The sequence below is a fragment of the Cibotium barometz genome, chromosome 20 (assembly GCF_041138505.1).
Source record: "Cibotium barometz isolate CiBa-2024 chromosome 20, ASM4113850v1, whole genome shotgun sequence".
NCBI lineage: Eukaryota > Viridiplantae > Streptophyta > Polypodiopsida > Cyatheales > Cibotiaceae > Cibotium > Cibotium barometz.
This window is the reverse complement of record NC_141065.1, coordinates 37,974,949-37,991,119: the sequence shown is the minus strand read 5'-3', so window position 1 is coordinate 37,991,119 and position 16,171 is coordinate 37,974,949.

The following is a 16,171-nucleotide window of genomic DNA, read 5'->3' as shown; positions in this document are numbered from 1 at the left end:
AAAGAGATTGTTTTGATTATATTTATCACCAACTTTTTAAAAAATGCGGTGGTTTAAAGAAAAATAGAACTTCTTAACAAAAAGTGCCTAATTTATGACTACAAAAAAACACGTTTCGTGTGTTTGGATCTTGCTTTAAAAAAATTATCCGATGTTGAGACCATTCCTTTGAGGACTATCTTTGAAACCCTAAAGTTCATGAAAATTAAGAGGAAGGTGGTTTTTAATAAGATAAAATAAGGCTCATAGAAATCCCCCCTCCCCCCCACAAGACTACTCTTTATGGGGTCAAGTCTTTTTTATATTAAGGAAGATGGGGTAGGTTAATTTTAGCTTCCACGGGATGCCTATGAGACTAGAAAAACCCACGTCGAAAGGGGTAGGGACAATAGCCCAACCGTAGAGCTCTAGGCTACCCGTCCATGGGACATGAGTTCGAATCTTGACTCACCCTCGATTTTATGCATGGGATGCCTATGAGACTAGAAAAACCCACATTGAAAGGGGTAGGGACAATAGCCCAATGGTGGCTACTCCTCCGTCCATGGGGCGTGAATTCAAATCTTGACTCACCTGTTCTCTCCACTCTACGGAAGGGTGGAATAAAGAGTGTGTTGAGTAAAATCATGGCAAGAGCAGGTGGAACATCTCCAAATGAAAAGAGGAAAAATTAGCATCCACATTGCCATACAAGGATGATTTTTGAGGGGCTGGGTCACCTTTAGAAGTGACCGGATACCTTATTTTTTGAGGGCTAGCCTCATTTTGAAGCGCCAAAGGTTCCCACCGTGCTTCTGATAGCCTTTAAATGTCATTTGAGGTTCCTACATCTAAGCCTTTGTCTACGCAGGTTATTTAGCTCGGAAGAATGAAGTCGTCTTAGACAAATCGTCGATACTGCCGACTCCGACTTTTTGTTCGTCGCGATTTCAATCGCACACGACTCCGACTGTTTGTTCGTCGCGATCTCAATCGCACACGACTCCGACTGTTTGTTCGTGTGCGATCTCAATCGCACACGACTCTCATTGTATCATCATTCACTTATATAAACACACATACGCATATGTGTGTATCTATGTATGGATATCCCTCTCCGTTTCTTTTTGGCCTGCTATGTCCTTAAGGGCCTTTTAGTGTTGTTCATTTGAGGTTTTTGGCTAGGGAAGTTTTATAACTGGCTAGGGAAGTTTCCCCAGGCACAATAAGTAGAAAAAATTATTAAAACATGTAGCCATCTTCTATTTTTTATTTTTCTATTTTTAGATACACAACCCTTGAAAATGGGCACCTCCATCTAATTATTTTAAAAACCCTTGACAATGATATTGGTATCATATTCTATATCTCTAGGCAGCCTCTCTCTCTCTCTCTCTCTCTCTCTCTCTCTCTCTCTCTCTAAATATAGGTAGGCCTTTGTGAACTTCCATAGGATGTACTTGTTTTTTATTTTTTGTATCCCCCTCGATTTCAGATTTCAATCGCACACATAATGAAATTTTCCCAAGTTTGTGGTAGCCTTGTATGCATGGGTACCATCTATAAGTTTTTTTTTTTCAATGTTGGCATTCATCTACAACTCACAGCCCCCACCCTTTTGTACAAGAAGACACCACAACACCATAGCCAATGTGCGATTCGAACCTGCATCACTTGCTTGGTACTTGAATGCTCTACCCAACTAAGCTATTGCCGTGTTGGCAACCATCTATAAGTAAATACTATAATATACCATTTTTAATGTGCATTTTTCTTTCTATAATAACTACTAGTACCATCATAGTTTCCCATCCCAATCGTCCTTCCACTCAATCCATTAGATTTCTAGCAAGATGGTTTTCTTCTAGCTCAAGGGAAACCAGTATGCATGTTTTTCGATGTTACATAACCTTTAATCCCATAGCCATAAGATGGTTTCTATTACAAAGCCTATAATGCAATAGCTAATTAGGGAGCTTATGAACTCCCAAACACCCTAGCACATGCAACTTATTAATAGCATGCTACAATAGAAAGCATTTGGAATCAAGGAAGAAAGTAGAGAAAAGCTCTTAAACAAGAGTTAGCTTAAACATGTAAAGTCCATTAGAATGTGCACAAATTCACTGAAATAGATAGCTAAGGGCACTTTACATGTGTCTTTAAGCACTTAGTCCATTTGTACCTTTTCTTCTACTTCATTTTACTCTCCCATTGTCACATAATATTAAGTGTGGTGTGTGGGTGTATTGAAAGTGTGTGGAGGTGCATGGATGCCTCACTGTTAAGAAAATCACCATATCACATGCATGTGGAGGGTATAAAAAATAGGCCTATATGCATGACTTTTCAGGAATATACATATCATTTCATATATGTTTACATTCTTTCAAATACTCTAGCAACTAATAAATAGGACACTACTTTAAATGTAAATATGTAATTGGCATATTTTAAAATAGGTCTCCAATTGAAGTCAGGTGAGATCATACTTTTTTTAGTGAACCCCTTCGAGTTTTTTTGTGTGTGGAGGGGAGGGGGTGCACGCACACACACACATGTGTGTGTGTTATTGTTATCTACCTAAAATATTAGCCCTAAACTTGCAAACAAAACACACAACTAGAGCGAATAATTGAGATTTAATTATAATAAGATACCAATAATAATGCATAAGGATCAATTAAACCAATACTATTGTTCCAACAATAAAGAAGGTCTTTAAATACTTGCAATGCACTTATTGTAGTTTTCAAAAAAGAAAGTTTGATAAGAACTCAAAGTAAAGTAGACTCACTATTCACTATCAAAGGACCAACACTCCAAATATAAGGGGCAACATAGTTAAATGTTTGGGGAGTTTTAATTATAATGTGTAAGGTAGCAAGCCACACTCCAAATTTTTATTGCTTTCATTTGTGTAGCAAGAGTTGCATGGGGGAAACTTTCAAGGTTGCCCCCCTTTGCTTAATTATTATGCAGTGGGATTCACACAAGTTAGAGCATATTAAAATTTATTCATTATAGGAGGTGCCTTCCATAGCATCTATGAGGCTTATGTGCATTCACATAGCGAATAAAAGGGGAAACAACAAGGGGTTGATATGGGTTTTTAACAAAAGAATTCTCTACAGCATACGGGAGTAGCAATAAGTGTCATGAAGAGTCACTATATAAAAGCTGTAAATATTATGAGAAAAGTTAGTTATGACCAAGCTTATTGGTTAGTTTTTAAGTTTTGGGTACCCAAATGTGAATAAGGACCAAATGTATAAAATACATTTTCTCATAATGCAAAGACACAATTCCCCTTTGTGTTAAGTGAGGACTTTGCTTACATGTCCATGCATGATTAGTTTTGTCATTTATTAATCTTTACATGTGATTGCATGGCGTTACATGTGATACGCCTTTGCATGTGATTGCATGCCTTTCAATACTCTTTGCATGTGCTTGCATTTTTTTTACATTTACATGACATTGCTTGTCCTTTATTATCTTTTGCATGCCATTGCATTTATATGTTATTGCATGTGCATGTCATTATGCATTGTATTGCATGGCATTACTTGCCTTTTATTATCCCTCGCATGTCCTTGCATAACGGTTTCTGTCCTTTATTTATCTTTGCATGCACTTAGCCTTAATGCTTTTGCATGTCCTTTAATACTCTTTACATGCACTTGCATAGTGTTACATGTGATTGCATGTCCTTACAAGTGATTGTAAGCCTTTTCATGTGATTGCATGCCCTTGCAAGTGATTACATGGCCTTTTCATGTGATTGCATGGCCTTTTTACTCTTTGCATATCATTGCATATGGTTGTATGTCATTAAACATTCATGAAGCTTAAATTAAATATTCCACTTTCCTAAAAATCACGAATAATGTATAATTGACAAATGAATAATATATACAACTATAGGTAAAAGATAATTTTATTCCAAAAAATATATTACATTAGCCTTGTATACTATTTCCTAAAAACAATGATTAATGTAAATTTGACAGGTTAATAACATAGAAAATTATTGGTAAAAGATCATTTTATTCTAGAAAAGATATTACATCAACCTTGCATACTGTTTCCTAAAAATAGTGAATAATATAAAATTTACAAGGTGAATAACATTTATCCTTGAGATTAGAGTTGGGGGAGTTTGATGAAGACATGATGAGTGAGGGTAAGGAAGATGAGAACGAGAGAAAGATAAAGAAGAAGGGAGATGGTGAGAATGAGGGTGGGTGAGGTACAGAATGACAATGAGAGAGAGGAAAGGAAAGAGGGAGAATGAGGGAGAGAATTAGGAAAAGATAAAGAGAATGAGGACAAGAGAGAGAGAGAGAGAGAGAGAGAGAGAGAGAGAATGAGGGTAAGATAAAGGAAGAGTATGATGGTGAGGAAGAGAATGCCAGTGAGAGAGAGGGAGATAATGAGAGATGGGAGTGAGGGGGTGAGATGAGAGCTAGGGAGTCATATGTATAGATAGAACATGCTAAAAGCACAAAGTGATTTGCATGGATAATTGCTATAATTAGCTAAAATAATTATATGGATAAATGCTATAATTAGCTAAAGTAATTGTATGGATAATGCTATATTTAGGTAAAGTAATTGCATGGATAAATTATATACTTAAATAAATGTCCCAAGATAATCCAACCATTGATAATATATAAAATGATGATGTTAACATCAATAGATAAAAATATTAATATATAAAATGAAGATATTCCAACCATTGACATTAAGATAAAAAAATATTTTTATCATTTCCATTTGAAGAATTGCAATACAACCATGTTGCTTGTCCTAGAAAAAGATATTAAAATGCGAAAAATATATAAACCTTCATAGAGGAACTTGATATTAACATGACATTAATTATCCTAGAAAAAGATATTAAAATGCAAAAAGTATAAAAACCTTTATAGAGGAACTTGATAGTGATATGACATTAATTGTATACAAAATAATGTTGTTAAATGTATTATGTTATTTCCATTTGAAGCATTGCATTACAACCATGTCGATTGTCCTAGAAAGATATAAAAAAGAAAAAAACATATAAACCTTTATAGAGGTTATTGATAGTGACATAACATCAACAAGGACCTTATATATTTGCAATATCAGATTATAATAATATGTGAGTTCATTGCTACATACGTACACATTCTCATGCAAATTTTCCAAAGCAAACATTCACATTTAAATGCGAGGGAGATAAGATTACGTACAAATATGTTTGTTTGTCTACACAAATGAGATTCAAGTAGAGGGATAACTAGGTGTCATTCTAAAGCAAACATTCACATTTAAATGCGAGGGAGATAAGATTACGTACAAATATGTTTGTTTGTCTACACAAACGAGATTCAAGTAGAGGGATAACTAGGTGTCATTCTAAAAAACAATCTTCTCATTAATAGTATCATTTAACTTAGATACCAACTAAAAGAGGTTCTTTTCAGATTGTTCACCTAGTGCTAAACTTTCTAATTAGGTCCCCTTTTTTTAATGTGGATTGATGTATAAATATGTTACAGTTTGCATCTAACCCAAAAATACACAAATATGCAAAATATAGGTGCTTGCACATACATAGTATAATCTACCTGTCTAGACATGTGCATGATGGATTCTTTCTCGTACCACTGTGTAATTTTCACTACGTAGTAGTGATTCCTTGCTCTCAATTAAAAGAAATTTCATTTGTCTAGCCTTAATGACCAAATGCTTGAAGGCAGTTTAGCTATCTTTAAAATTGTTAAATCTATCCTCTTAGATGCTATATCTGATATGCCACTTCTATACCATGTTGACTGATGGGCTATATCATTTTCTTCTTGGTAGAATCCCTTTTGCAACATAAATCCTCAACCCTCAATGCTAAAATCTCATCCAAAGTAAGGTTTGTACCTCTTCAACTGGCCATACAACTGGGAGTCTTTTTAGTGATTAGATAGTCTTACATGCTCTTTTACCCCAATCCGAAAAAAACAAGACTCCATTTTTGGTTGTACCATCCTGATGAGTGTCAAATCAACATGATTCAGACACTAGTGAAAGACAGGTAAAAGACATGATGGTTGATGAATTGACCTTGTTCGCCCCCGAGAAGGTCAAGTTAAATGAGGTAAGGGAATCTATAGACAAAACCTCTAAGTAATGCACACCTTTAGCCAAGGAGAGAGCTAGTCTAGTGTTTGATATGCAAACATAATCACACAAGTGCCCTTATCTGTGACCCATACCACTAATTTATTGTGCACATTATAGACACTTAGGGAACCATGATACTTCCATGTGTAGATATGGCGCTCAACGAGTAGGATCAAGAGCTATGGATAGAATCATCAACAATTGGGGGGATAAATACACAACTCTTAGAAGAAGAATTGAGAAACCGTTGCTTCAATTAGAAATTGTAGGGTTCACAATCTCTCTCCCACTCTCCATGAGGTAGGTGCATGCTGGGAATCCCCCCTAAAATATATGTTTTGCTAAATACACTAAAGAGCTTTCTTATCAAGCTAAAAAAGTCTATTTTTTAAAGCCTTTGATTATTCCCTTCACAATTAGTCCTTACCAAATTTTTTGCTAGTTTTCCACTGATGCCCAATAATTTCTAGTATTTTTAAATATTATTTCAATATTTTTAAAAATAAATTTAACCTAAAAATACCCTAAAATCACATTTTGATCCAAAAAATCTAAAAATATATATATATATCCCAAAAATTTTGGGGTTAACAAGAGTTGTCCCATTACATCGAATAGCAAAGATGGAGACACCACAAGCATGTATGATCAATCTATGAAGCACAGGTGTCCAAACTTGTCTTAGATGGGCGCTTTGAAGAATGCTACGATAATCTTGCTCCAATCTAAATTGAATTCCCTTTAAATAACCTTCATGCATGTAATATGAAATTAAGCATTGTATAAGTAATAGGCTACTTACAAGCCTTGGGTACCTAGTCGGCCACAGTTTAAGTGTGTATGAACACTTATGACCTTGTATATAAAACACTTTCTCTCATAATACAATATACTCTCCCATTGTGCAATAGAGTCTTGCTCTTGTGCTTATCCCTCTCTAATCTTCTTCTCTAATGCATTCTAGTAAGCTTGTATGAATGTGTGGATCTCACTAGTCTTCACCAACAGAATGAACTTCTTCTTGATAAGTCCATAGTAGGTACTGAAAGGGAGAATTACTTAAAAATGTTGGATGGATTTCCTAACCTTTTTGCAAACAGCTACTCACAAGTACGCCAAGTCACCCTGGTAGAGCACAAGATTGATCTCAAGCCCCAAAGTAAGCCAGTGGTACAGCGGCTAAGGCATTTGGGAGTAGTGCAAGCGGAGGTGCTTAAGAATGAGGTAACTAATTTGCTTGAAGCTAGATTTATTTTTCCAGTAGAGAATTCAGAGTGGATTTCCCCAGTTGTAGTCACTCCCAAAAAGGGTGAAAAATGGCGTGTGTGTGTGGACTTTCGCTCTTTGATTCATGCATGCACAAAGAGGGATTATTATCCTCTACCCTTTCAGGATGAGATTTTGGATCAAGTTGTAGGTCATGAGTTGTATTCAGTGTGTGATGGAAACTCTGGATACTTTCAAATCCGGATTTGTGAAGAAGATCAAAGGAAAACCTCATTTATCACCCCTTGGGGAGTGTATGCCTATAGGGTGATGCCATTTGGCTTGACCAATGCACCGGTAACTTTTCAATGCTTCATGAGTCAGGTATTTGCACCTTACTTGGGAAAGTTTATAAGGGTTTTTTTGGATGATTTCTGCATTTATTCAAGCCTCATGGATCACTTGGAAAAGTTGAGGTTGGCCTTGCAAAGTATTGATGATGCAAAAGGGTATCTTAATCCTAGAAAATAGCGCTTGGCACAAAGGAAGGTGGTTCTCTTGGGACATGTTATCTCAGAAGAAGGCATAGAGATGGATCCTGAGAAGGTGCAGGCAATTGTGGCCCTCCCACCACCTACCAATGTAAGGGAGGTAAGGAGGATTTTGGAAAAAATAAAGTATTACACGCTGCTTTGTTGACATGTTCTCTGAGAAGATGTATCCTATAAATCTGTTGACAAAGAAGAATGTTTCTTTCCAATGGGGGCCTGATCAAATTTAATCTTTTTGTTTGCTCAAGGAATGCATGAGTCAAAGTCCAATTGTGCAGTTTCCTAGCTGGGGGGAGGACTTTTATGTGAACCCAAGTGTCTCATCACATTCAGTGGGTGCTATACTCTTGCAAAAGGGAGAGCAAGGGCGTATGCAACTAGTGTATTATGCCAACCGACAACTCACTGATGCGAAGGAGAGGTATGGTGAAATGGAGAAAGGTGGTTTGTCTCTTGTTTTTGCAGTAAAGAAGTTCAGGTCATACTTGTTACCTTGCTCTTTTTTCTTCCTCACATCTCAACCTTCTTTACAATTCTTGGTCCGCAAACCCAATCCTGCAGAAAGTTTGCAAAGTGGATTTGTGAGCTTCAAGAATTCTCTTTCACTTTTATTACAGAAAACACCAATAGGGCCTCTCTTGCAGATTTTCTTGCAGATTTGCTTATAGGAAGGAAGAGGAAGAAGGAACAGGAACAAAGGAAGAAGTATATGAAGATTTGGAGACACCACCAAAACTGCTTTCACTATGCATTTTGATGGAGCCTTTAGCCCTTCCAGAGGCAATGTGGGGCTGGGGGGATAGTTTTATTTGATCCAGAAGGAAAAGAGGTATGGGCCAAGTGTAGGGAATTTCCAAAGGCTATATCAAATAATGTGGTTGAGTACAATGCATTAATTTGGGGATTATAAGATTGCATAAAAGATGGAATTAAGGAGGTAGAGGTTAAAGGGGATTCGCAATTGGTCATCCGACAAATGAAAGGAGAATAAAAGGCAAGGAGTCCTAATCTCCAAGAATTGTATAAAAGGGCAATGGAGTTAAAAGAAGCTTTTGAGTTTTGTAAATTTCAGGAAGGATAATCAAAAGGCTGATGAATTGGCTACTAAAACTTTGGCTTCTTTCAAAGTAGCTATTCTTGCATTAATGGATATAGGTTGGCCTGAGCTCCAAGATGTTCAACACTATTTAGATACAAGATACTTCCCTCCTGGATTGAATCCTCAACAGAAGCAAAGGCTTACAAGGAAAGCTCATCCTTACACAATTCTAGGGGATGTTCTTTACAAGCAAGGTAAGGATAAGATTCTTAGGAGGGTAGTGAGCCTGGAAGAATCTAAAAGGATTATGGAATTATGTCATGAATGTTCAGGTCACTTTGCCTCAGCCAGCACAACTCGGAGGATCCTTAACACAGGTTATTATTGGCCTCGACTCAGCAAAGATGTCTATGAGTGGTGCAGAAGCTATGAAGTATGCCAAGCATATGGGCATAAGCAATTGGTTCCCAGACCCTTAAACCGTATCCCAGCATATGGTCCATTTGAAAGGTGGGGATTAGATTTTGTGGACCCACTTCCTCGTTCGTCACATGGGAAGTATTACATATTGGTGGCTACAGATTATGCAACAAGGTGGGCAGAAGCAAAGGCCATGGTCAATAATAAAGCAGTGGCTGTGGCATCCTTTCTCAGGGAATACATATGTGCCCGATTTGGGTGTCCATTTTTAGAAATCCTTATGGATGGGGGCAGGTCTTTCAGGAATGACTTGATTGAAGCTTTGGTGCAAAAATTAAAAATAAAGCATGCCATGTCAACACCCTATTATCCCCAATGTAATGGTTTAGTAGAAAAAACTAATGGACTGCTTTGTGGATCTTTGTCTAAGCTAGTGGATACTATGAAGAGAAAGTGGGATGTGCATTTGCCAGAGGTCCTATGGGCCTATAGGACAACTCACAAACTCTCTCTTGGTTTCACACCTTTTCAGTTAGTTTATGGAATGGAGGCTATTTTGCCAATAGAATTGGAAATCACAAGCCTTCGCACATCTTTTGCACGCTTGAATAATGAAGAAGAAACACATGTCCAACGCCTAGTACAACTGGAGACTTTGGATGAGAGGCGACTTCAAGCACTTCAAAATTTGAAGGCTGCACAACAATGGCGCAAGGCAAGGCATGACACTCTCATGAAGAAGAAGAAGAAGCCAGAACTCAAGCAAGGAAGCTTAGTCATCATGAGGTATGATGGCCGTGTGGAGAAACGGATAGATAAGAAGCTTCTTCGACGTTGGGAAGGCCCCTTCAGGATAAAGCAAAAGTTCAAAAATAACACCTATCTTCTAGAGGATGCAAGTAGCCAGGAGGTTCCCGAACGTGCCAATGAGTACCGGCTAAAGATATTTTACCCTCGGGCACCATGGCCAAGACAAGCATGGAGGACCTGCTGGGGGGGGGGAAAGATGCGACATGAAAAATTGATATCTTTCATTTTCAATTTTGTACATATTTTGATGGTTTCTCAATGGTAATAAGTTGAAAGCTTGTCCAAGAAGATTGCGGCGCCCACAATGGAATAACGGCGTGGTGATGCGGCGGCTTGGCGGCTACCCTGATAATAGCATTCTATCTTCAAATATAATGGTTTTACTTGATTTAGGGTGTACACATTGTAAATGCCACAAGTATGCTTGTAAAATACTTTGGTATGGTAGATAGGCTAGTGATGTGGAAAATAAAAGTGGGCCTTCATGCTCACATGGATTTTAATTGTATTATTAATATAGTATTCACCATAAGGCTACAAAGTTGGAGAGTGTGGAAGGCATGTGGAGGAGTGTGTGTAGGTGCATAATTGGGAAAGATTCTTCTAGAATGCCTACATGGAAGAGAAGAATTCTGCCATGTGTAAGTGGGATCTCCACCTACATGCCACTTAGACTTAGCTATTATCTCATCACACTTTCAAAGTAAAAAAGTCTTCAATTTAATAAATCAATAGAAGACAGCCTAAGAGGACAATTGATGGTGACATCTACCCTTATGTCACTGAAGGGTTGAAGATTTTTCTGCTGTAATTTGTAACAATGGAAGAAAGGGTGATTCTCCACCTATAAAAGGAGCCCTCCTCTCCCTTTCAAATCAATGAATGAAGCCTCCTCAATTGAGCATTTTGTGTCATTGCCATTCTCTTATCTTCAAACCCTTATTCAAACACTCTCTTTACATGTGAATGTCTCATTTAGCATTAGCTCCTCATGCTTAACCCAATTTTGGACCTCTTTTGATGATTCATGATAAGTGGGATAAGGAGTTATTATCTTGGTGGGCCTGTAACTTCTCAAGGTAGCCCTTACCTTATTTCTGCCCTCCTTTGGAGGTACCAATGGTTTTAACGATAATGAGCATGTGGAAAGTCTTTGGGGACCACAGGTAAATCTTTATGATTGTCTGCTGAGCAATGTTAACCCTTACCCTCTAGCTTGAATCATGAAGGAGATGAAAGGCAAGAGGCTATGTGAAAATTGAGGTTTCATGCAAAGAGAGGTAAGTGCAATTTTTGTGGTCTAATACCCAAATTTCAACCAGTAATTACTCATCACTTGGGTATTGGTTTCTAAAATTGATCATATGGCTAGGAAGCTCTTTATATGCTCTTTCCACTTGTGTAACTAATCTCTTCATCCTTTACTTCATTGATGATCAAAATTTCTCCCAAAGTTGCTAACTTTTAGGTGAATTTTGGTAGTTTTATAGTCTTGTAGCAAAATGCTCATAACTTTTCGCTCGGTTGCCTGTTTTCGAAAGTTTTTATATAGGTGCAAAGCTCTCTTCAAGCTCTACGTATGTATGTAATCCTCTTCTGTACAATCTATATGGATTTAAAACTGCAATTCTATGTGTATCTCTATTTTTATAGAACTTTGGCCATTATTTCTTCTTAATAATGATTAATTCCTCTTAATCTCTTATCAAAAAGCAAACCCCATGTGTCTTATCCTCTTGTAAGTGATTGCTATATTCTTTTACTTTAAGATGTTTCGTCCAAATTGCCCAATTCGAACGGATAAACCTTACCAACATTCCTCGTATGTTTCCGTTCACATAATCCTAAGTCGGAAGATTTTCTTCCAACAAAGAATTGCCCTCTTGTTTGGAGCTGCAAGACTGGTAGAAATTCTTACTTCTCCTGAGCCTTTCATCTTTCCTTCCATGAATTATGATCTCACCTTTGATGTGTTTATCTTTATCTTAACCTAGGGAGAGAAAGGGAGGTGAGGAGGCTATGAGGTTTCATACAAGTGTGTTTTGATTCTAAGAAGTGACCGAAGTCAAAACCCCAACTTTGTGTCACAGTATGCCCATTGACTATCGTTACTAAGACAACTTGTTTGGAAGCTTCGATTGAACTCTTTGGAAGTTCATAGTTAGCATGTGAGGTTTTTGCATAGGTCTATATCAAAATGGCACTGGAATCCCAGATTCTCAAGAGTTCCTAGTGTATATAATGACATTATAGACCCATTGACCATCCTTAATAAGGTAACTTGATTGGAAGCTTCAGTTGAACTATTTGGAAGTTCATAGTTAGCATGTGAGTCTTTTGCATAGGTCTGGATCAGAGTGTAGGAATGCACTAACACCATCATTAACTTTGCAAGATAAGAATGCAATTCCCAATGCTAGCCTATAATGAGGTATAGGAACATTTACCTTTGGTCGCATATTTTCTAGGTCTTACAATGATATATGGAAAAGACATGATCTTGGCTCCATAAAAAACTTTGGCCTCATTCGAAGAGTAGATTGCAACATCATCTATAAACTCTTTCTCATGCCCTTTTCTATGTCTCCAGGAATATTTCCATATAGGTAGTTTCTCTTCCTCTTGAAAAGGAAAGTGATACTTCTCTTCTTTTTGGGATTGTTTAGCCACTAAGAATTTGACATGGAATGGCCTGTTGACTCAACCAATACTTAGTCAATAACTCCATAATCCTAATCATGCACTCTCAAGATTTTGCTAATCAGGTCATCAAGGGTCTTCATAGTAAGGATCTTGTCCTCAACCTTGGGTGTTGTATTTGAATTTTATGAGTGGCTTTGATTTTCAAATTCACTAGATGAGGAGCTGGACATCTTCATCATCCGATCCCCCTATTGATCATGGTGGATCAATGGGGTCCCTATTGATCCATGCAAAGAGAACTTAATTTATTTAGGCCATTGGTAATAATAAGTGTCTCCTTAGTTTTCTAGGATAGCCTTAGAGGTTGATGTTTCTGCATGGTCTATAGCTTTGACCTCCCTTTGGTGCTGGGTCTTCTTTTAGGCTTCTTTTCCTTGTCCTTGGGTCTAGCCTTAACTTCTTTACTTTGTTTATCTTTAGTTCCCTTAGGTTTAGGAGCTGGTGAGTCATCTTAGTTTGTGTTTTAAGAAATTCCATTTTGAAGAGCACCTTGGCTTGCAAATGTGTAAGCACATTTAGTGGTATTATGGACAACAAGTTAACAAACATGTGATCAAGTATACATCATTCACGTAGGGGATGAAAGATATCCACCTTTTTTCTGTGTTGAAATCATTCCAATTTGGGAAAATCTACTACCTTGTGCAGTCCACGATAATAGATTCACAATGGTAGAAACACTACAATGATTATTTAACATCTTTCTTAGTATCTTCTATCCTTTGGTTTATTTTGTTTTGGATCAAGGCAGCTTGATTTTCCCAAGGTGTCCCTTTGAATTAAGGTGGCTTAGGGGTCTGTTGGCCCTATGGTTAGATCATGTGGGTACGAGTCCATGATACAAGGGGAAATAATGCACCTATCATCATCAAGGGGGGTTGGGGTGTAATCAAAATTAGAGATGATCTTTGTACCCTTGTTGCACGTAGATGGAGACACTATGATGTGTCATGACCCAAAGTTTTATAATTTTTGCAATATAAAAAGATTGGTTTAGGGTAGTATGAATTGGGATGGTAGTGATGACAATATTGGTTTAGGGTAGTATGAAGTGGGGTTTTAGGAATTGTTGTTAATTATTGAACTCTTGTCCTCCTTGGATTTTCTATCAAATCTTTCAAGGAAGGTAGTATTAAATTTTATATTTGATATTTAGATATCAATTTACTCCTTGTTTCTACCGGATTAGACGAGGAAGATCTTTTCTCACAATTATCCTTTGTGCTAACATGTTGTAACCATATTATTTCTTCCTTGCAACATTGATAAAAAGAATTTGAATTTAATATTGATAAAAATAATTTGAATTTAATATTGATCAATTTATGCACTTTAATCCTATGAGGAAACATATCTTCATATGTGTGTCACTGAGTTTCTCCCCATCCTCACATTGTGAATGCATGCTTTTCATGAAAAGATGCAGGGGGGAAGAGAGCTTGAGCTCTTGCAAGCACACACACACTCACAAAACCCTAATAGAGAACACACAAGGTGAGAGGCTGAAAATCTTCTTCTTCTCTACTCAACACTCCACACACCATATACAAGATAAGAGTACACAATAATATGAAAGGTACTCAACCAATACATACACGGGTTCTCTATAGTGTGAACCCGACTAAATGAGCTGGCGCTATAACTATGCCAGTCTCTAGAATGGCTGTCACACAGCCTGTCATCCCATTGGCCGCATATCACCCAAGATCTCACCAACCATGCCAGTGGTGTAAGTGTGGGGCCTATCCCCCAGGCGGGTCATCAGTGGTGGCCACCGCCTCACTAGACGAGCTCGATATCTCAACACTCCCCCTCGAGCTCAACTCCATCTCATGTACACCAAGTGAAGCCCTGAATCTGCGGAGCTTCTCTGTACCCAATGCTTTGGTGAAGATGTCAGCTACCTGATCCTCTGTGCTGACATAAACAAGGTCAAGGTCTCCTGCCAAGACCTTCTCTTTGACGAAATGGTAGTGAACCTCTATGTGCTTCGTACAAGCATGAGAGACTGGGTTCGTGGCCAACTGTATACTACTAATGTTGTCACAGAAAATGACAACTTGTCTATCCACTGATAGACCCAAATCTGCAAGTAGCTTTCTCAACCAAGCTACCTCACATGCTGCCATAGCAGCTCCTCTGTACTCAGCCTCTATACTCGATAGAGCAACCGTAGGCTGCTTCTTGCTACTCCAAGTCACAGCAGCACTCCCCAAAGAAAACATGAAGCCACTGGTAGATCTTCTATCTGAGAGACTACCAGCCCAATTAGTATCTGTGTACCCATGTACACATATCTCTGTCCCAGTCTCATAGAATAGTCCACCATGCAAAGTAGACTTCACATACCTCAGTATGCGTCTCACTGCATCCAAATGCGGTTTCCGTGGAACCTGCATAAACTGACTCACCAACCCAACAGCATAGCTTAAATCTGGTCTGGTGATCGTCATGTAGATCAAACTTCCTACTATGCGTCTGTACATAGTAGGATCCTCCAAGATCTCTCCTGAATCTGCACTCAACTTGCCATTCTGATCCAATGGCAAAGAAATAGGCTTATAGCCTGTCATACCATACTTGGACAACATGTCCAAGCCATACTGTCTCTGCAGTAATCCAATACCATGTGGTGACCTAATCACCTCAATGCCCAAGAAATATCTGAGCTCCCCCAGATCCTTCATCTCGAACTTCTGTCTAAGCAAGATCTTTACATCAAAGATCTCTGCATCATGGTCCCCCGTAATGATCAAGTCATCTACATAGATGACAACAAGCACAACCCCTCTATCACCATGTCTCACATACAGCGAGAAATCTGCATTGGCTACATGAAAGCCAATAGTGACAAGATATTCAGAAATCTTGTCAGACCATGCTCTTGGTGCTTGTTTTAAGCCATACAAGGCTTTCTTCAACCTGCAAACATGCTCGGGGTGACCCACATCCTCATAACCAGGTGGGTGCAACATATACACCTCTTCTTGCAAATCCCCATGCAAGAATGCATTCTTTACATCCATCTGATGTAAAGACCATTGCTTTGACGCAGCCACTGTTATCACAACTCTTACTGTTGCCATCTTGGCAACTAGGCTGAAAGTTTCCTCATAATCAATGCCATATGTTTGCGCATATCCTTTGGCTACCAATCTAGCCTTGTACCTGTTTATGCTTCCATCACTGTTATGTTTAACTTTGTACACCCACTTGCATCCAGTGGCTTTCTTGCCTTCAGGCAATTGCACTAAATCCCAAGTTTCATTTCCATATAGTGCATCCATCTCCTCAT